General features: G+C 38.0%; 1 long non-coding RNA gene across 3 annotated transcripts in view; it reads left to right on the top strand.

Annotated features, from left to right (window-relative positions):
• Positions 1 to 20,950, top strand: part of LOC123648394 — a 184,203-nt gene that overhangs the window by 28,969 nt on the left and 134,284 nt on the right. The gene's annotated exons all lie outside the window — the stretch shown is intronic.

The raw sequence follows: 20,950 nt of genomic DNA, 5'->3' as shown, positions 1-20,950 counted from the left end.
GTAAATGTTTAATTCCGCGAGAGAATTTGATGGAATTATATATTTGGGATTTATTTTTTTACTACTTTTGGCACATCTTTCCTCTCCCCTTGGAGCAGATGGGCAGCTCTGAGCTCATCACCTTGGGGAAGGGAAGTGACTGTGTAGAATGAGTCTTTCCAGAGTTGTGTTCCAAAATCCTAAGTCCCTAGATAACTAAGAGTATTTTGGGAATGGATAGAATATTTAAAGAAGCAGAAGGAAGACAGTAGGGCTTCCCCTAATATTAGAGAAAGATCCCCTAGGCCGGAGGACGAGAAGAGGTACCAGCTGAGTCATGGGTAGGTCTCTGCGTGGGGCTTTGAGCCCTGGTGGCTGAATGCCATTCTGGAGGAATGACTTCATGGAGTGCCTCACAAGTGGGGCTACAGACAGATTCTCAGATATTCCCATCAACAGGGATGATCACTGGGCCATCCCACAAAACACGTTCATGTGAGTCTCCAACACTACACATTCTCTACAATGAGTGGTCTGTATGGCCCCTTCTGGTCAGCAGAGGGGGGTGGAATATAAGTCTTTGATCATGCATTAGTTGCTTGTGCCCCTGGAGACAGGGGCGGAGTTAACTCCATTATAAGCACTTGAAATGAATAAGAAAGAAGTTAGTTTCCCAGGAGAAAATTGGTGTAATGTAATCTAGAAAAAGATGAATGGATACTGGATAGAGAAATGACATTCTTAAAAAAGTTAAAAATGTTGGAAACTTTTGAGCAGAAGAATGCTATTCCATAGGGTGCATTGTAAAGCTTTAGATGATTAGTAAAAGGGAGAAAGGATGGGAGAGAGAAGCCAGATCAAAGAAGCAGAGGGGGGCAGGGTGCAGTGGCTCATGCCTGTAATTCCAGCACTTTGGGAGGCTGAGGTGAGAGGATCGCCTGAGGCTAGGAGTTCGAGACCAGCCTGGGCAACATAGTGAGACCCGTCTCTACAAAAAATAAAAAAATTAGCCAAGCATGGTGGCACGTGCCCATCATCCTAGCTACTTGGGAGGCTGAGGTAGGAGGATTGCCTGAAGCCAGTAGTTCGAGGTTACAGTAAGGTATGATTGTGTCACATCACTGCACTGAAGCTTGGGTGACAGAGTAAGACCTTGTCTCTAAAAAAAAAAAAAAAGAAAGAAAGGAAAAGAGGCAAAGAGCTAAAATGAATGGGATTAAATCCAAGGGACAGAGGAGGATCACACTTGGGTGTAGCCTGGAAATGACATGGATAAAGCATAGAATTCAGAGATAGGCAATGAGGAATGAACCAACTTCTAGGTTTCTTTTCCAATTTTGATGCAAAGTTGTTTGGTATTTGTCTATTGGTCCTAGGCCCTTTACTCTTTTGAAGTGTTCACAGCGGACCAAAGTCTTTATGGGTAGCTCACCAGAAGAGTTGGCATCTACATGAAGGGTTTTTACCTAAGTACAATAAAAAATTTCCAGTGATTATTAATGGAGTGATAGTGTGTATGCTTTGCTCTCTTTTACTCTCTCTTTTTTGTTTCCTGCTTAGGGTAGTTATTTGAAATCTATGTAGAACAAGAACAAAATTAGGTCCCCCAAAAGATTACTGAAACTTTCGCCTGGCTTTTTGTATCACAAAAATGAGATTAATCGGCAAGTGACAGAATTGATGTGTTCCACTTGCTTTAAGCAAAAGCCAGCTTTAACATAGAACATTTGTGTCCTTCACTCTGAAAACAATTATGAGCTGATTTATATATCACAGAATTCCATTGCTGCTTAAAACCATTACATTATTCCTAGAGAGCTCCTTAAAACATTTGTGAAAGACATAAAAACAAGAATCTTTAACATTTCATATATTTTTCAGGTGAAAGTATTAGCTTTTTAAAGCAAAGTCTATATTATTATTACATTTAGAAATATGTGTTATTGTTGTGTTGAAATTGGCAGCAACTTGGACTGAGGCATTTTATCAGAGAAATTAAGAATGGAAGCTTCTTTTCTGTGGAGTGCTGGTTAGTCTTGCATTTGCTTTGGAGATCTAATAGTTGCCATATGTTAGACCTATTAATTGAATGATGTAATGGAGGCCGCCTGTTGTCCTGCCAACTGCCCCATCCTGCTGCCTCACTTTGAGCGAGCATTACTCCAACATGTGCATATATCACCCAGCAGTAGCTTCTTATACAATCCTGTTAGTCCTTGGGCCCTTAACCTCATCCATCACCTATGTAGGCTCTATTTGCTTCCCTTCCAGAATTTCAACTAATGAAAAATAATAGTAAACCTTGGCAAAGAGTGTGCTTGGAGGATAATAATCAACCCAATATTCTGCTTCATGGACAGAAAACCAAGGGGAGGGTTGATGGTTAAGACAAAATCACAATGGAGGATTAAGAGAATTCTACTTTCTCCACCACATGAATAACAAAGAAAGTGCTTTTTCTTTTTAAAACATGAGATGGTATATTTCTCCATCTAATGTTGGAGGAGGATGATCAGAGCAAAAACAAGTCACTTATGTATTGTACAGCCTTTACTTATGCCGCCTGTGATGACACCCTATCAAGGAAGATAAAAATGTTCAATCTGGGTATCTCAGATATTTATGTAGCTATAACCCATATATTTTTCACTTTACAAAAGAGGAAACAGAGGGCCAGAATGGATCAATGACTTGTTCCAGATTGCCATTTATATATCAGTGTTTATTAGAAGGAAATTGGTTGGCATGTTTTTAAAATTATGTTAGTAAGAATCCCTTATCAATGATTCAATAAATTTAATTGAAATTTATTTCTTGCCAGCCTAAGTCACACAGTGTTATAATTATCTACTGTTTTTATTATCATTTTAAAAGAATAAGTCAGTCAGTGAGACTTTCTTCAGCATTTTAAGGGGATGCTAGCATTTGCCACTGTGGAACTTCAAAGACTTTTAAATGTCTTATGTATTCAGATGTTAGAACTATTTATTTTAACACAATACCCTAATTTACTTTCAATATGGCAGATTTCTTTTTGCTACTTTATATTTGCACATATTTCCGTGTTCTTTTATGTTATTTTTTTTCTTTATATCTAGGGTCAGAGAGATAATTTTCTTTAATTTACACCTTTTACATGGTCCAGCAGGACCTAAAATTAATCCTTCCCTTTATGGGGAGTGCAAAACAGTTGTACTCTTATGTAACCTGTTGGCTCCCATGTGTCATCTTAATGAACTTCCCATTTCCCACTGTTTTACAATCTGTCTTTTTGGCATCTTAAAACTTCCCGCACTCTTCTTCCTTTGGTGGGTGTATTAGTTTGCTAGGGCTGCCATAACAAAGTACCACAGACCGAGTAGATTATAAACAACAGAAATTTATTTTCTCAGAGTTCTAGAGGTGAGAAGTCTGAGATCAAGGTGTCCGTAGGGTTGGTACTTTCTGAGGGCCATGGGGAAGGATCTGTTCCAGACCTCTCGTTAGCTTGTAGATGACTGTCTCATCCTTGTGTCTTCACTTCATCTTCCCTCTAATTGTCAGTTTTCAAATTTCCTCTTCTTATAATCCAGTCATATTGGATTAGGGCCTACCCTAATGACCTCATTTTAACTTAATTACCTCTGCAAAGACCCTATCTCCAAATATGGTCATATTCTGAGGTACTGGGGGTTAGGACTTCAATATATAGTAATAAATTTTGGAGGCTGGGATGCAATTCAGGACATAATAGTGGGAAAAAAATAGCACAGAAATATTTAATGCCACATGGCATTTCTAGGGTATTGAGATTCTATGCAAAATACGGATCTTAATTATAAGTCAAGAAACACATAGTAATAGATAATCAGTTACATACTGATGCTGGTCTTCTGGCAGTCAAAATGCTAACCTGGGAGGACTTACTCCCTCCACCATGTGAAGAAAATAATGCAAGCTGAATTAGCAAATGTGTGGAGAGTAAGGACCCTAAAACAGAAATGGAAAACACATCCTTCCGAGCCTTGTGCACCAAATGATAACAAAAATTAGATATTCTTTTCAATCATACAGCTATATTTCCATTCAGGTTACAATGCATACATGCAAACCAACTCTCACCCTTCCCAAAATTTTTGTATGGTATTATATTGAATATGTGGGAGTGAATGTAATTTCTCTATTGTTTTTAAGTCTTCAAATGTAGGAAGAGATCCCTAAATAATTATAAAAGATCATACAGTAATTCCAAAATGATCAAATGCATCAGAACCTATTTCTTTGTCATTATTAAAAACAGAACTGTGTAAAGAATCACATATTATTAGAAAGCAGGTGATATCAGAAGCTCTGTAAATAGCTTCTGACTTTTGGTGCCATTGTTTCCTTTTCTGAATCAGAAAATGCAATTATAGTAGAGCTCTGAATGTTTTTTCATCATTATTCAGTGACAATGACTTAGGGGAAGGCAAGGGGGTGGCTCCATTCTAGGGATGGAGGTCAGTCTGGCAGTGGATCCTGGGGATTTTTGCCACATCCAGCGTATGTCTGTCTGCTCTCATTGCTGGGCTCTGAGGTTGATTCTGGGTGCAGCCCAGGGAGTAAGGTCTGGTATGGGGGAGCAGAGGGTGGAAGGGAGATGGCCTAGCCCCTTAGAGTGTCACTCTGGATTAAGGATGCAGGGTCTGTCGTGGGCTAGATAGACCTACTTCTTCCACAGCAGTCACATTTAGAAGATGGCACAAGAAGGGAAATGGGGGCAACAAATCTCTCTACTCAGCTGTTTCTACCAAAGTTTCTCAAAAAGGCTTGCATGTCATGCAATCAGACTTAAAATGCTCCTTGAAAGGCATACATTTCTGCATGTCGCCCATTTTGCTTCAATTAGTTCTGGATAAGGAGGATTATGTTGTATTGGAGTGTTTTTAGCAGGGTTTTAGCAGGAATTTCCTATATTAATCTGCTTGCTGTTCTTTAGAAGTCACATTTTTAAAGTTGCTCTTAAAATAAGATGAGTCTACCCTAGAAACAATGAGGATTACTGTCAAGTGTTTTTTTTTTTTTTTTTTTTTGGTAAGCAGAAATTTCTTGAGCTATTATAAAGGACAGTGTTCACTAATATGCTTAAGTCTAGAAATTGCTCTTTCATTAATGGGTAAAAACTGGACAGCTTATCCCTTTTCTCAGAAAGTATTAATGATTTCCTGTGGGAGGCAAGAAGTAGGAGAAAAACCCTTCCTACACTCTTCCCTAGTTTTCTGTGTTATTTTCTGTATCCTAAAGAGAGATGCATCCTGTTCCCCTTTCCCAAATTATCACTTCCTCTCTTATATCCAATCCCAACACACCCACAGGGACCAATTCTCACCTCTAGTCTTTTTATTGTACAAATCATTTATTTCTGTAATCCTTCCAAATGACTCCAAAAAGCGGATGTATATGCATTCTTAGAGGTGTCATCTCACTTGTTTTTAAATTATAACACCAAACAGAATTTTAATCAACCTTTCTAAGTCAGTTAAATAAAAAGTTTGGATACAATCCAAGAGTTACAGTTACTGTTATTTATTAAGTTTTCTGCAATGGACATTTTAATCATGGGGAAAAGATTATAGTGATACCTGACAATTCTTTACCTTGCAGGTTAGAGAGTGGAATAATCTAAACACTCTGTCCTGTCAGTTTTATCCATGACATGAGTAGATGAATTCTGTGTGTGTGTTCTTCAGATTCTCAAGAGTCTTGTCTCAGGGGAAGGACTGGGCTCATTGTGTGTGTGCTGTCACTCCTTGGTAAAGTGGTGGATATCCTGGGCTCTTGTACTGACATTTCTGGGCCTTTCTTTTCTTTTTTTATTTTTAAAGCAAGTTAGGTTTATGCTAGAGTTAGTGGTTATGGTAGACTCTACAGTTTGAGAAGAGAATTGGTAGGATTTGGAAAGGATTTTTCAATGAAAGCCTTAGGGGAAGTGTATACTTATTTTTTGGAGCAAGGACTAGATGGGTTAGCCAGAAAGTGGTCAGAAAAATAGGCATTTATTTGTCTTGGTGTTTATATGAGGACAGAGGGCTGAAAGCAAGATATAGGCATGTTGACCTGGGACTCAATTGGAGAGCACTGCTAAGCATAGACTGTTTTGATAAACGGTAACCATCCTCAAAATGATACACAGATGAGGAATACAGATTGTACTTATTTCCTTTTTATAGGACCAATCAATATCATTTTATATTTCAACCAACTAAGTCATTCAAAGAAAGGATTCCAAAGAGATATGCAAATATATCTCCAAAGAGAAAGGGACAATCAATTTAGAAGCAAGAGCTTTTAATGTCCTTGCTGGTCAGGAGGTCAGGGATGTATCCCCGAGTCAACTATGTCAATTAATGTTGCTCTATATGTAAAATGACTTAACCTGGTAAAGAACCACTTCCTTGGAGGGATAAGCAAAAAAACATAAGTAATGACTCATAGAGGCTTTGACAAGTAGGCAAAGCTAATGTAATCCATCAGAAATGTAGTGATAATTTAGGGTATATCCATCATTTCTTCTCTTCAAATGAGCTAAGAACCCAAAATGTTGCTTGGACTATAAGAAGAATTTATTGAAGGTCTAATATGTCAAACCAACCTCAACATTCAAATAAACATATGTTTTAGGCAAATGAAAAATGCAGACAAAAATGGGACTGGGGAAAGGGATGAATCACAGCCAGAGCTGTGAAGACCTTCAGGAGGAGCAGGGGAATGAGGACAGCTTGAGCGCCAAGAATGGGAGATGCTGATTCTCACCCAGGGGTCCAGGAAATGGTTAATATTCCAGGCGTGGAATCATAAAAGTCTCTAAGTATGATGCAAGGTCAGTAAAGGAGGAACTGAAACATGAGCAAGCTAAATATTTGAGAGGTTGGCGTGGGGGGAAGCAGGTGAATAAGAACAAACTGCGGAGAAACTACACTGTGAGTTTTGGCAAAAAGGGGTGACCATACTGCCAATACCTGGTGATGAAGTAAAGAAGAAAACCTGTGGAGCAGGTTTACAGAGCACCGGTTACCTACCCATTTGTCTAAGTCTGGTGAGACAGACCACTCAGACACAGTAAGTTACATGGAGCAAGTTCATTACTTACAGATAGGCAGCAAGGGACAACAGAAGCCTGGAATTCACTGTGGGCCAGTCCATCACAGCTCAGGAAAGCTGCCTGGGGTGGATGGAGTCCCGACTTCGTGTGCCCTGTTTGGACGGCAGCTGAGGTTCTCAGGAAAGCAGCCCCCACTGGGTTTTATACTCCAGGGTTACTAGACTCCCTGGGCTAAAGCATTGAAAGACATCCTGTTTCTGGGGGACCGGAACAGAGTCCAGGCTGTTCTGGCTAGTCTCTCCCGGCCTCAGGATGTTACATTCTCAGCACCTTCTACAGTGAGAAAGGGGGAAGCACTAGGTCAGTCCAAGGCCACCCAGAGAACTGTGCTGCAAAAACCTACCAGATCTGGTGGACTTGCCGAGCTATATCTGTGTCCAGCACAACTGGGAACCAGTAGGTAGGTCCAGCATCCCGTCTCACCACCAACCGGGATACGGCCAGATCCCAGCTGAGAAGGAAGTCCAGGAAGGGGGCATGGAAACAGCAGCCCTCCTGTAGGTCACGTTTCTCTAGAACCTAGGGAGCATGACAATTTTCTGAGCATTGTTGAAACTGGAATTTTGTCAGGTTTATATTTGTTAAACCTTGACAGTTACCTATAGTGAAAAATTGTTGGAAAGAAAAAGTGTCATCTGCTTGTTTCAGAGACAGTGTGGGAGAAGGGGTGTGGGGGAGGGTGTCTATCTTGGTCTATATAGAGAATCGGAGGAGAGACGTGTCTATAGCAGTGATTCTCACCGTGGGTGTGGGGCATTTTGCCCCTAAGGGAACATTTGGCACTGTCCAGAGACATTTTTGATTATCACGACTACAGGAGAGCATGCTACTGACATCTAGTGGGGAGAGGCCAGGGATGCTGCTAAGCATCCTACAATGCACTGGACAGCACCCCGCCCCCCAAATACACAATTATTGGCTTCACAATGACGGTAGTGTGGAAGTTGAGAAACCCTGGTCTAGAGGCAAGTAGATGGTTCAGCAGAAAATGAGGGAGGGGAATGGGTCTTACCACCAGGCTTGGTGCAAGAAATGGGTGAACTGGGACCCAGTGGGTGGAAAACTGCTAAAAAGCAAATAACGTCCCAGGGGTGGGAGTTAGGGTGGTGTGGAATAGAGTGGGGAGTATTTGGAAGAACATCTACATTCCTTAACAAATGTATCTGGAGGAGAAGGCAACATCTGTTACTTTAGAGAGGGAGTTAATTTTCTCCCAGTTCCTTTTCTAGAGAGATTTGTGGTCAAAATAATTCTTGTCTACTTAGGTTCACTTTTTATTATCTTCAAAGCCGGAAGGGAGAGATAAGATCTACTTTCTCTTTTAGGTCTTCTCTACCTTGAGAGAAATTTCTGATTAATGTTGCTCCTTCCTTGAGCTGTCATTGTGTTCCCTATGTCCTTTCATGGCCACTGAGTGGTTTATGCTTAGTGCCTCCATTCTCCTCCAACACAATCTATTCTTCCACTGAGCAAATACAGCGAAAGTTCGTAAGTGTCCTCTCCCTTGCTCTACCCAGGGTCATTTTAATAGTCCTCACTCTGCTTGCAGTTGACACTGTTGTTTACACAATTTTTTTTTTTCTAGAAATTCTTTCCTTTCTGTAGTTATCTACACTGTTCTGGCTCCTGTCTTTCATCCCCTAATCCTTCTCTTGCTCCTTTTCTCACTCAGTGACTACTCCTGGTCCCCGTAGCCATAGCTCCTGTCCTTCTTTATTTAATAGATTTTGCTGGTGATGTCACCTCTTCACCCTCCTCCATCAACTCACTGTGGATGATTCTTTTATCTTAAATCACCAGTCCTGTTTTCTTTAAGTTGCAGAGCCTTAGTGCCAACCCACTGAACAACTCCACTTCCATGCCATAATCTCAAAGAATTTTGAGTACAAAGCTGATCATGCTTCTTTATCAACTGCTAGGAGTTTGCATGATACCTTTAAGATGCCCCAGAGCAAAACTCCTCTGACTTATACCTGATTTGCTTCCTTTATACCTGGTTTTTCCTGTATCTCCTCACTTGGCTTTGCCTCAAGGCTGTGGATTTCTGCTTCAGTGGGAAGATTCAATTTGTCTGATCAGTGAACACCCATTACTCACCATGTGCTTATCCACCAAGGTCTCAGTTTAGTGACCCTATGCCTGCCTTATTCCACCCACACAAGCCTATTGTAGATGAAATTTTCACTTTAGTTAGGCTGGATTTTTCAGTCTTCCTCTAATGTGCTGGCTCACAACTCTTAAAAGTTCATTCTTTTACCTTTTACTTAAACCTGCTGTGCTAGATCGGCTAGGTAATACTGGTATTTAGGCAAGAGTTTCTACTTTCTTGGGTCAAAGACTTTAAGCTATGGAAATGTCTGTCTCTGAGGTAGAAGGTAGTGGGCAAAAATTTAGGGGGCAGTGAGGCTTTTTGGAACTTTCAAAATCACATGATGCTGCAGTTGCAACACATGAGCTTGTCCCTATTATACCTAATGCCTCTTCTGTTTAAACCTTCCTGCTTCATATGGCAATTACCACCCTACAGAGCAGGAACAGTGGAGTCTTGAGAGCTTGACAATAAGAGCAAGAGCAAAGGATATGGGATGGAGAAAAGTAGAAGGAAATTAAACTGAGTGCCAGGGTTTCCTTGTTCTAGCTATTGTGCAAATAATTTAATAAGCGTGGTGTGCTTTACTTTAAATACAGTTTTGAAAACTTGCATGAAATGAATTTTTGCAAATCAAGTTCTATTTCAAACATCCTATTTAAAATTCATTCTGGTAAATTCCATTAGGTTGCAAAGAGTGCTTTAAAAATGTCACACTTTCATTTCAGAGAAGCTGCTCCTTTTAATATCAAGTTTGTTTGCATTTATTCCACTTTTGATTTCATAATCACATAGCCAGGAAAATAGTCCCTGTTCTGCCACTGGTCAATAGTTGTATTAAAACTGCCTGCTTGAAGCTGGTCCAAAAAGAATTTAAAAAATCTGATCTTTCTTCTGCTTAATTTCTCAGTGTTGAAAGCCAGGATAAGCAATTTAGGTTAAAATAGTACTCTGTAGACCAAATTAGGCACACTATACCAAATCCTTAGTAGATTTTCACTTCTCTTTCTACCATTACATTTTATTCTTTTTTTTTTTTTTTTTTTTTGAGACAGAGTCTCACTTTGTTGCCCGGGCTAGAGTGAGTGCCGTGGCATCAGCCTAGCTCACAGCAACCTCAGACTCCTGGGCTTAAGCGATCCTACTGCCTCAGCCTCCCGAGTAGCTGGGACTACAGGCATGAGCCACCATGCCCGGCTAATTTTTTTGTATATATATTTTTAGTTGGCCAGATAATTTCTTTCTATTTTTAGTAGAGACGGGGGTCTCACTCTTGCTCAGGCTGGTCTTGAACTCCTGACCTCGAGCGATCCACCCGCCTCGGCCTCCCAGAGCTAGGATTACAGGCGTGAGCCACCGTGCCCGACCTACATTTTATTCTTTAATGCCATCTAGCTTCTTTTCTACTCAGAAGAAATAAAATTATTGGAAGTTTTTTTCTTTATTTATTTATAACATTTCCAGAGGTAAGAAAGGGAAATTACTGAGGGCAATGAGAAAAATGTGGTGTGTGGGATTGTATTTAGGATACATTAAGTAGGCATTTACCTCAATGTTTAATTCATTCACAAAGGAGGAAATAAATAAGGTCAGAAATTTATATAATTCAAAAAATTACATAATTTCTGTTTTTCCTAGCCTTTTAACTATATTTCCTGAAACATTGCTTATAGGAGAAAAATCAAGCTAAAACTTTTTAGTTGGTGACAGCCTTGGGTATTCCTCAGAGTTATTAATAGCAGAAAAATTTAGTAAAGATATTTAAAACATTCATAGTTATTCAGTTTTATTGAGGTTTTTATGTTATAGAACTTCAGACTAGATTCTATTGTTTCTGTGCATTGGTATTTGGCAAGAAAAAACTCTACCATATTTCACCCAACACTGTAATAAAATTAGAGGTTTTTGGGGTTCGATTTGTTTGTTTTCTATGTTTGTGGCCTATCACTGTTAGAGACAACATTGTATTCCTCTCAAAAAGTGCTATTTATAAAGCAGGTGAAATTCCATTACTACTGATTTATGGAAGCATGAATTTTATAATGGCAAAAGCAAAGCCTAATGCAGCCAGCAGGTAGCCCTGTTTTCTGACTATGTCATCTTGCAGAAATTGTCACCAAAGTATAATTTTGCTTCCAAATTATATGGTGTACCCGTGTAAGGTCCACAGAGTACACATCAAGGCTTGAGATACATTACCAGGGCCTGAAAAACAAGTGAAAAGAAATTGCACTCTAAATCATCAGGATTTGTTTGATTTTATATTTTTGATTAGTATGATAATAGCAAATCTTCAGTTGCATAACAGAGACATAGGTTATTTTCATATGAGATTTTTTTCTCATGTGAAAAATTAAACTGGCAGTTTCAGAACCGTTCTTCTTTAGGTCCCCATGAAAACCTCTGTGGGTATTTGTTTGCCAAGTGCTGACAGATTTCCTCATTTCTCTCCCTCCCATTCCATTCTTCTTATAGAACCCCAAATACTCCTTTAAATATTTAAATCAGGTCCCATGACTCTGCTTAAAAATCTCTCAATGGATTTTTGTCTCATTCAACTTAGAATAAGAATCACATTCCATACCGTGCTCCACAAACTCTGTACCAGCAGTTCTCATTCGTTGTGATCTCAGGACCCCATTATACTCTTAAACATTATTGAATTTCCCCCAAAAACTTTGTGTTTATGTGTTATGTCTATTGATATTTATTATACTAAAAATTAAAACACAATTTAAAAATATTTATTTCTTAATTCACTTAAAAATAACAATATACGATACATATCACATTTAATAAAAAATAACTATATTTTTCAAAACAGAAATGTATTGAAATGAATGGTATTGCTTTACATTTTTTTGTCAGTTTCTTTAATGTTTTGGCTTAGAGTATGGCTGGATTCTCATATGTAACTTTTCATTTAATTTATTGCAATACCACATGTCCTTTACCTCGAATGCTCAGGCCTACTTCACTCAGGTCTCTGCAGAGGGGTCTTCCTTCTCCATCCACTTGTGAAGTCACCTTCTATCCCACCACCCTCTTTTACTCCCACCATAGCATTTAAAGCTATGCAAAGTGACATTATCTCTGTGTTTATCATCTACCACTACTCAATTGTAAGCTCCACCTAGGCAAGGTCCTTGTCTGTCTTATAAATCATTCTGTATTAGTTTTCTATTGTTGTATAACAAATTATCCCCAAACTTAGCAGCTTAAAACAGCAAACATTTATTATCTCACAGTTTGCGTGGGTCAGGAATCTGGGTGTGGCTTAGCTGAGTGCCTCTAGCTCAAGATCTCTTCCGAGGTTGCACTAAAGTTGGGAGGAAAGATTTGCTCTTCAGGTCATGCCTGTGGTTGTTGGCAGGCATGATCCGCTTTCAAATTAATTCATGTGGGCCAGGGCTGCCTCCCTATATGACAGCTGGCTTTCTCCAGGATGAGAGAAGGCATCCAAGACAGAAACCACAATATTTTCGTAATTTAATCTTAGTAGTGACATCCCACCACTTTTGCCATTTCTTTTTACCAGAAGGGAGTCACTAGATCTAGCCCTCACTTGAGGAGAGGGAATTACACAAGGGTGGATAATAAGGGGTGAGGGTCATCAGGTGCTGTCTGAGAGGCTTCCTACCATCAACTGTGTTCTCAGGATACAGCACAGCATCTGAATACAGTAGGTGCTCAGTAAATAATTGTGGAATGAGTACAGTGCCCATGAAGTGCTTCAAAGATTTGGTTTTGTTTTCTGAGCAGAAAAGGGATTATTTATCTTAGAAGGCTTTTAAAATCTACACTATTTTTCATGGCTCTTCCAGTGTGTTATATTATTTAGGTAGTTGGTATAAGCCTACATAGAAGGAAAAATATTAATTTCTTCTATGGGATAAGAAGACTTGTTGCTGGTGTCTTCTGGGGCTTAAAGTGCGAAATTGGGTGGATGTATTAGTCCCAGGCTGTGATGTGTTCCTGTAAAGAAAATAGAAAGAATAATATCCGTTTCACCCATTCTTCTTCTTCTATAAAATTTTATCATCTAGAGAAATTGCACCCTTGTGGGGCCATTGCTCTTTCCTGATATATTCCCTGGGGCAAGGTGTACATTGAGTTGTCTTGTTGGCCATATTTGGTCCAAGATGCAATAATTTCAAATTCATGAATGTTACCCATAAACAATTGGAAGCATTTTCTACACAATGTAATATGCTTAATTAGCTTATTTTACTACATATAACTGCCATAGGTATACGATTTTAGGTCTTTGGAAGGAAATTATGACTAGTCTTCACTTTTAGTCACTATAGAATAACATTGTTTTTATACTTGTTTCTAGGGCTGTAGAGATTGGTCCATTGTTAATATGAATTAGTCTTTAAAAGTGTTTTCCTCTATGACCTTTAGCTGGGAATATGACAGGGGTATGTAATTTCAACTGAGGATGAATATGAAGGAAGAGATACTTTTAGCAAATTAGAAGTAGGTCTGGGTTGGATGTCTGGTCAACAAAGGGGTGACCTAAGAGCAGTGTAAACCTGAGAAAGGCAGGTTTATAAATCAATTAAGATAAAACAGGCTGGAATATTTCACAGGTTAGATGCATTGATTTTACATTTTGCCTGGGTTTTTTCAAGTATAGATGACATGAACTTCATAGATGGAAAGTTTTTTACAGCAGGGTTATTGTGATGATGGGGTGACTCTTCAAGATTTCTCTAAGTGCCCTAACTGAGGCAGAGTGATAGGATTGAAGGACACAGATTTTGGTGTCAGACAAAATCTGGACTTAAATCTCTGCCCCGTCATTCTCAACCATAAGTGGAGGAAATAATCACTATACTTTAGGATTGTTACAAAGATTACATGGCCAAATACATGTAAAACAAACGCCTGACATATATACTAGGTATTCAATATCTGTAGCTCTCTTACCTCAGCTGAGATTTGACAGAACACCCAAATATCTTTAACACATTTTCAGTTAGAGAGTTCTCTTTTTGCGGACACATCCAGATTTTAATTAACCTATATTTGCAATCCAATAAGAGCTCTCCTTAAAACAAAGAAAAGGACCAAATTTGGCTATCATTCTATTTGCTACTTCTGGTCTCTGTGTATTAAAAATATTCCTAGGGAGTAATAGGTGTGACAAAATCCAGAAAATATCAGATTACTCAGCATGTGTGTCAACTCCACAATTAAAGTTGTCATCAAACATCAGGATTTTTCACAGATTATTAAAAAACGTTTTATTCAAAACATTTTTTGAACAAAACTTCTGAGTGCGGTAAGGAGAAAAGTAGTCCTAAATAGTGAGAATTAATAATATATGGACAAATTATGGAGGGCATCGTGGCGTCTCAAATACTGTTTCAGCTTAATGAATCTATGATTCTGGTGAGACAGTGTTTTCCAAAAGTATTATGGCAATTGAGTTAGTTTTTATGCTGTTTTTTAAAAATTAATGTATTTTATAATTCTTAGTTATGAAATATTTTGAATAAATAAAAAACAGACATTCATTTACTCACCACACACTAAAATCTAAGAGATATTCACATTTTTGCCATATTTTTTGTGAGCTTTCATTTTTTAAGATTAAATTTACTGTTATCTCTGAAACTTCAGTCTCATCTCTTCTCCCTCCATTTCACTATATTGAAATTACTAAGTTCTTTTCCATCCATGTTTTTAGTTTTTATTCTGTATTACATATCCATAAAGAATACATGATTTTACTTTGTGTGTTTTTAAAAATTTACATAAATTATATCATATCATATATACTATTCTGCACCTTATTGAACCCATAATGCTATGCTTTTTTATATTTAGCTATGTCATTAGTTATTTAATTTTAACATGTAAATTTTGTTATATGAGTAAATTACAATTTATTTTCCCATCCCCTACTGATGAACATAATTCTTTGCTCACATAAACAATGCTGCATAAACATCCATCTATATGTCTCCCTGTGTACATGTGACGGAGATACTTTAGCATACATACTTATGGCTTATTGACTTATTAATATGATACTCAAATCTTTACTCCATTGCAATAGTAGAGTCACACCCTTGCCAAGGCCTCAGGCAGAGCAGAATGTACTTCCCTTCTCTTTGACTTTTGGCGTGGCCATGTGATTTGCCTTGGCCAAGGAGATCTCATTAGACATGCTGCAAACAAATATTTAAAATGTGTTTGGGCATCTACCCAAAGGAACAAAAGTCATTCTATGACAAAGACACCTGTACCCAAATGTTTATAGCAGCACAATTCACAATTGCAAAGATGTGGAAACAACCCAAATGCCCATCAATTCACGAATGGATTAGTAAATTGTGGTATATGTATACCATGGAGTATTACTCAGCTATAAGAAATAATGGTGATACGACATCTCTTTGGTTCTCCTGGAGAGAGTTGGAACCCATTATATTACGTGAAGTATCCAAGAATGGAAAAACAAGCATCACATGTACTCACCAGAAAATTGGTTTCCCTGATCATCACCTAAATGCACATTGGGGAATGATACCAATTGGATATCAGACTGAGGTGGGGGGTGGGGGGAGGGGATGGGTGTATGTCTACATGATGAGTGCGTTGCGCACCGTCTGGAGAATGGCCATGCTTGAAGGTGCTGACTCGGGGAGGTGGGGGTGGGGGGAGGGGATGGAGGTATGACTACATGGTGAGTGCCAGGCACACTGTCTGGGGAATGGACACGCTTGAAGCTCTGACTCGGGGGGATGGGCGGGACATGAACTTTTATACCCCCATAAGCTGAAATAAAAAAAAAAAGAAAAAAAAATACTACCCAGTGTAAATAAAAATGTTGGGCTTTAAAAAAAAATAATAAAAATATAAAAATAACTGTAAAAAAAATGTGCTTGGGTAGTTGAGCTTGCTTTTATGCTCTCTGCCATCCCCATAAGAGCATGCCCTGGTTAAGCTGCTGGGCCCAAGTTAAGGAAAGACACAGATTTGGAATCTAGAACAGATTTGAAATCATCCCACAGCTTTGTATCATGCCCGGCCTTCAGCCGAAACCCATCTTACCTGAAGACAAGTGAGCCAGAAATAATCGTCATTGTTGTCTAATACTGAAATTTTGTGGTTTTTTTTTATTCTACAGCAAAAACTGACAAATTTTATAAATTTGAATAGGTATAATAGCATGCAGTATATTTATCTATATTGGTCTCTATGGCCAAAGAATTCTTCTAACCATATGAATTTTATGCATCTTTTGGGTAAGAGAGACATTTTGTTATTTGATATATTTTTCATAATGCTTCCAGAAAGTATTGTTTTTATTTTATGGTATTTTATTTCTGCAAACCAAAAATAGTTGTTCCAAAAAGAAGGTATCCAATGTTAAGTGGGTTGTGGTTCCTTCCACCAATGGACCCATACAAATGAAATTCAGGACAAGTAAGAGAGCCTACATTGAAGCTACATCTGTTTCACTCTTGACTTTCTGTGCTCCCTGTACACCATGTCCCCTCTGGGCAGACAACATGAGTTAAGTGTCTGTTATATGTGGACAATTATATAATATTGTAAAATGTGCAAATAAAAAAATGCCAAATTTGACAAAAGTTACAGGATACCACTGTTCATGCCTTTGAATTATAATAGAATGAGTATTTCTCTCTCTTATAACTAATGTCATTTAAATATGCAAATACATATTGTCTAAGATGAAAAAGCCTTGAGAGTGGTTAGATGGCTCTTTATACTCTTTCCATTAACTTTGAGGAGGAGATCCAGAAAGAAGTTTGCTAAAGGAGATTCCCTGACTTTTTATGTTGACTGTAGCAGAACTGCTTGTTGTCTGGCTCCAAACGTTGTTACTATCATCTCCTCCAACTTTGTTCAGTTTTGAGGCAGAGAAAATGGTCGTAGGGAAAAATGGGCCCAATCTGCTGGCTCGAGAGTGGTCATGAGGCTTGGTTCTGACCAGGGAACATGTGCTGGAGGTTCCTAGGAAAGATTTCTTTCCCAGTGAGAGACAGCTACCTGTGCAAGTGAGGGGACAACATATTTGGAGCTTCTGCAGCCACCTTGAGACCATGAAGATAGAATTATAGAGATGCAGCTTAAAGTCACTGGATTGCCGACATTGGGAGAGGGCTGGAAGTTTAAGTTGATTGAAGTGGCTGTTGAATATGGCCATGCATTTTCCCATTTTAGTTGTTGGTAAAAACTATCCTTCAATTCTTCTGTTTTTTTGATGTTTGTGTGAAAGTTCTAGCTTGTATTAATTCATATATCAAATTTGATGCTCTCTGTATGTATCATATATTACCTATGTGTTCACTATGAACTTTTGTACCACAATCCAACTAAAGGCTATATTTATTGAAAACCAGGTCATCAAAATCTTATTCCAGTGGTCTTTCCATTACATGATAGTTAGTAATGACAAATCGTTTTAATGTGAACTTTCCTTTAGCACTGGTAGCCTAATTTTGTTTTGGAATCTAGACCATTAGTTGAGTCTTATATTTAGTTATGTTCAGAAGTACTAACTACATTTTCAAGTAGTCTTAGTACTGCAGAAACATACTTAAAGATTATCTCTTGACTCCTCTCAGGCCTGATTGGGAGGGACCCTCTGCCTTTATAGGAATCAGTGCTTTGTCTCTGCTTGGTGCAACTCAGGCAATGGTCAAATATTATTGAACAAAGTTAAGCAGAAGTAATCTCGAGCTCAATTTAATGAAGATTTGAATCAAACAAGCAGAACTAGGGGGAGAGAACTTGTGCGTTTTAGATCATACTCCTTAAAAGAAGAGCGTGAGGCAGAGATTTAGGTATACGTGAGTTAATGAGGAAATGCTCCTCAGGAAAAATCTATAAGGTAGTGAAGGAAGCAGGGTAGGGAAAGAGGAAGAGTAGAACAATGATATAGTCTTGGATAAAGTCTAGCCTTGGCCTGATTCTCAGAGGACTCTGTAGCACAAGTGGTTCTATCTGGAGCTGATCTGTCTCGAGGCAAGAGGACCAGGCTCTGTAACCTGTATCAGCCAATCACTGGCCATCTTCAGGGATAAGGTGGTGGGTGATATAATAATGGTGATATAATTTTCCAGGCATATCCAGCTGAGGCAACGTGCTGGAGAAGGTCACAGGTGTAAACTGTTAGCTGTAGCACTTCGAGCAGCTGGGAGATGGATATACCAACCTGCAAAGGGGATCTGTGAGGGACGCCAACAATATCTACCACAGTTAGTTTACCTTGGGTCTAAACTTGAACTTCAAGGAAAGAGTTAAATTCAGTTCAAAACAAATTTGTTGAGTTATCTACTATATGCAAAGCAATATGCTAGGGCAAAGAAGGACACAATGTAAACAATCTGTTGCCTTAAAGAAGTAGACACTGTATAAGGAAACAACTATGCAGACAAACTAGATATCTATTTCTGAGTTTGTTCTCCATTAACAAGCTTGATAAATTGTGAATTCCTATAAAGCTAGTTACCCTCTGTACTATACTGTTCCTATAAAGATAGTTAAATAAATTTGAAAGAATATACTCGTAAACCAGATGTAGATAAATTCTTTCTAAGATTATTTCTACCAAGTAAAGCCTATTGTTAATATAAATGAGTTGACTGTTCTAAAGTTTAGACTCTTTCCACTCGTGTAGAATGGATAATGTTATAAACAACAGCTAAAGGAAAGTTGAAATTAAACACAAAAATTTGAGACTTTGATTTGGTTGTACCTTTGCTATTAGAATTACAAAAACTATAATAAGGAATCCTGTGTTTATAGTGGTCAACATTTTGCAGACTTGTACATTAAATAGAAAACATCAATTACATTCTCAGACTTTATAAAATACAGTTTGATTTGTCAGCTTTGCTGAAGAAAATGAAGCACTTGTTATTGCATTATTCAGTCATCAAGAGATGTATAATAAAAAGTCTTCTTCTTCTTCTTTTTTTGTAGAAATGGGGTCTTGCGATGTTGCCCAGGCTGGTCTTGAACTTCTAGGCTGAAGTGATCCTCCTGCCTTGGCCTCCCAAAGTTCTGGAATTATAGGCATGAGCCAGCATGCTTGGCCTTAAAAAAGTGTTCTAAAGAAACAAAATTAATGCTGAATTTAGCAAACATAGTAAAAAAATAAAATCACTTGGAAGGTATGACTGTTTTAAAATCCTTCTGGACCTCATAAATTAAAGAGCCATATATTTAGAATTTATTTTCTGGGCATAGGAATATTTATTTGCAACAGATTTTTAATTTCTTAAGGATATGTCAATAGCTACTACACTCATAAAAATATCTAGAGTAGGGGATTAAGGGACTATTCTGATTGCCTGGTGGAGGTAATTTATAATCAGATTTAATCACCTTCATTCCACCAAGAAATTAAGCAGGGCCATTCCTCCTATTTCTGTTCCTATTTCTATACAAACCTCTTTTTCCAGGCTGCCTTTGGTATACATATAATGTGGTCCACAGTATTGACCGAGCATCTATTTTGTGTCAGCTCTGCTCTAGGCATCCCAGATATAGCATTGAGAACAGGCATTGTTCTCATCATTGGTGGCATTGCTAGTCTAGCAGTAACAACAGGCATTTATTCATTTTCGAGAGTTAATTTGTTGATCCTAATTGTACAAAGTGCTATGAAGGAGCTTGTGGTTTGGAAATATGTGGTGCTCTTTATCTTAGCAGTGTAAAACATGGCAAGGTTTGGCAGAAGAAGAGGGAGGATGGCCAAAAAATGTTTCGCCCTAGTGAACCTCCCCAGGATGGTCCTGATCCCTGTATGCCTGTGTTGAATCCAGGATTTCTGTTTGGAGAATAATTTTGATTGTGTTTGTGCTCCTACACATGACTTTTGAAAAATATAGCAATAATAGGATGCTGGGAACAGAGACATGGAAAGCTCAGAAGTTTCTTGTTTTCATGCTATAGCCTAAAAATCAAGTGAAATAATATTTCTACAATAAAACAGACTGCCCATTTTTGTATCAATATTTTAAAGACACCTTTGTTTTAAACCAAATAAAAGTTTTCTTATACTATTTTGGAATTGTATTAACACTCAAGGTCAGACATACTCAATTCTTTAAAATGAACACAAAGTAAAGAGTCACAATAATTTTCATGTAAGGACACCACTTTAGTTAATTTCAAATCATAGCACTAAATTGGGATACGTTGTAACTGGTTAATTAGATAAGAATATACTCCATTTAATCAGAAACCTAGTGTTAGCATTTTCAGGTATTCACTTATCTTCATGTTTTTAGAACCTTTGCTGCTAGTTCAAGATGCTGTTATCAAATCCTGAGAAATTTTGAAAGCAGTTGTTTCATATAACATTTTTGTATTAAAATATTATTGCATATTCCATGTAGAAAACTTAGAATATTCAGAATTCACCAAGATGAAAATAAAAATAACCTATATTCAGTTCTTTCTCTGCTTTTATATACCTTTTTAAAAATTTATTGTTTCCATGAAAAGTTTTGCAAAAAGGCTCATAGAAGGTAGTTTATTTGGGGAAGTTACTTCAGGAAACAAGCATGATGAACTAGGAAGAGTGAGACAAGGAAGGAGAGAGTGTCAACCAAGAAGTGTTTATAGTCCTGTGTTACTTAATAATGGGGATACATTCTGAGACATGTGTGTTGAGTGATTTCGTCATTATGCAAATGTCATACGGTGTACTTATGCAAACCTAGATAGTATAGCCTACTATACACCTGGGCTATGTGGTATGGCCTATC

Source organism: Lemur catta, chromosome 12 (genome assembly GCF_020740605.2).
Source record: "Lemur catta isolate mLemCat1 chromosome 12, mLemCat1.pri, whole genome shotgun sequence".
NCBI lineage: Eukaryota > Metazoa > Chordata > Mammalia > Primates > Lemuridae > Lemur > Lemur catta.
Note: the sequence above shows the minus strand (reverse complement) of the source record. Positions and strands in the feature narration are given on the sequence as shown.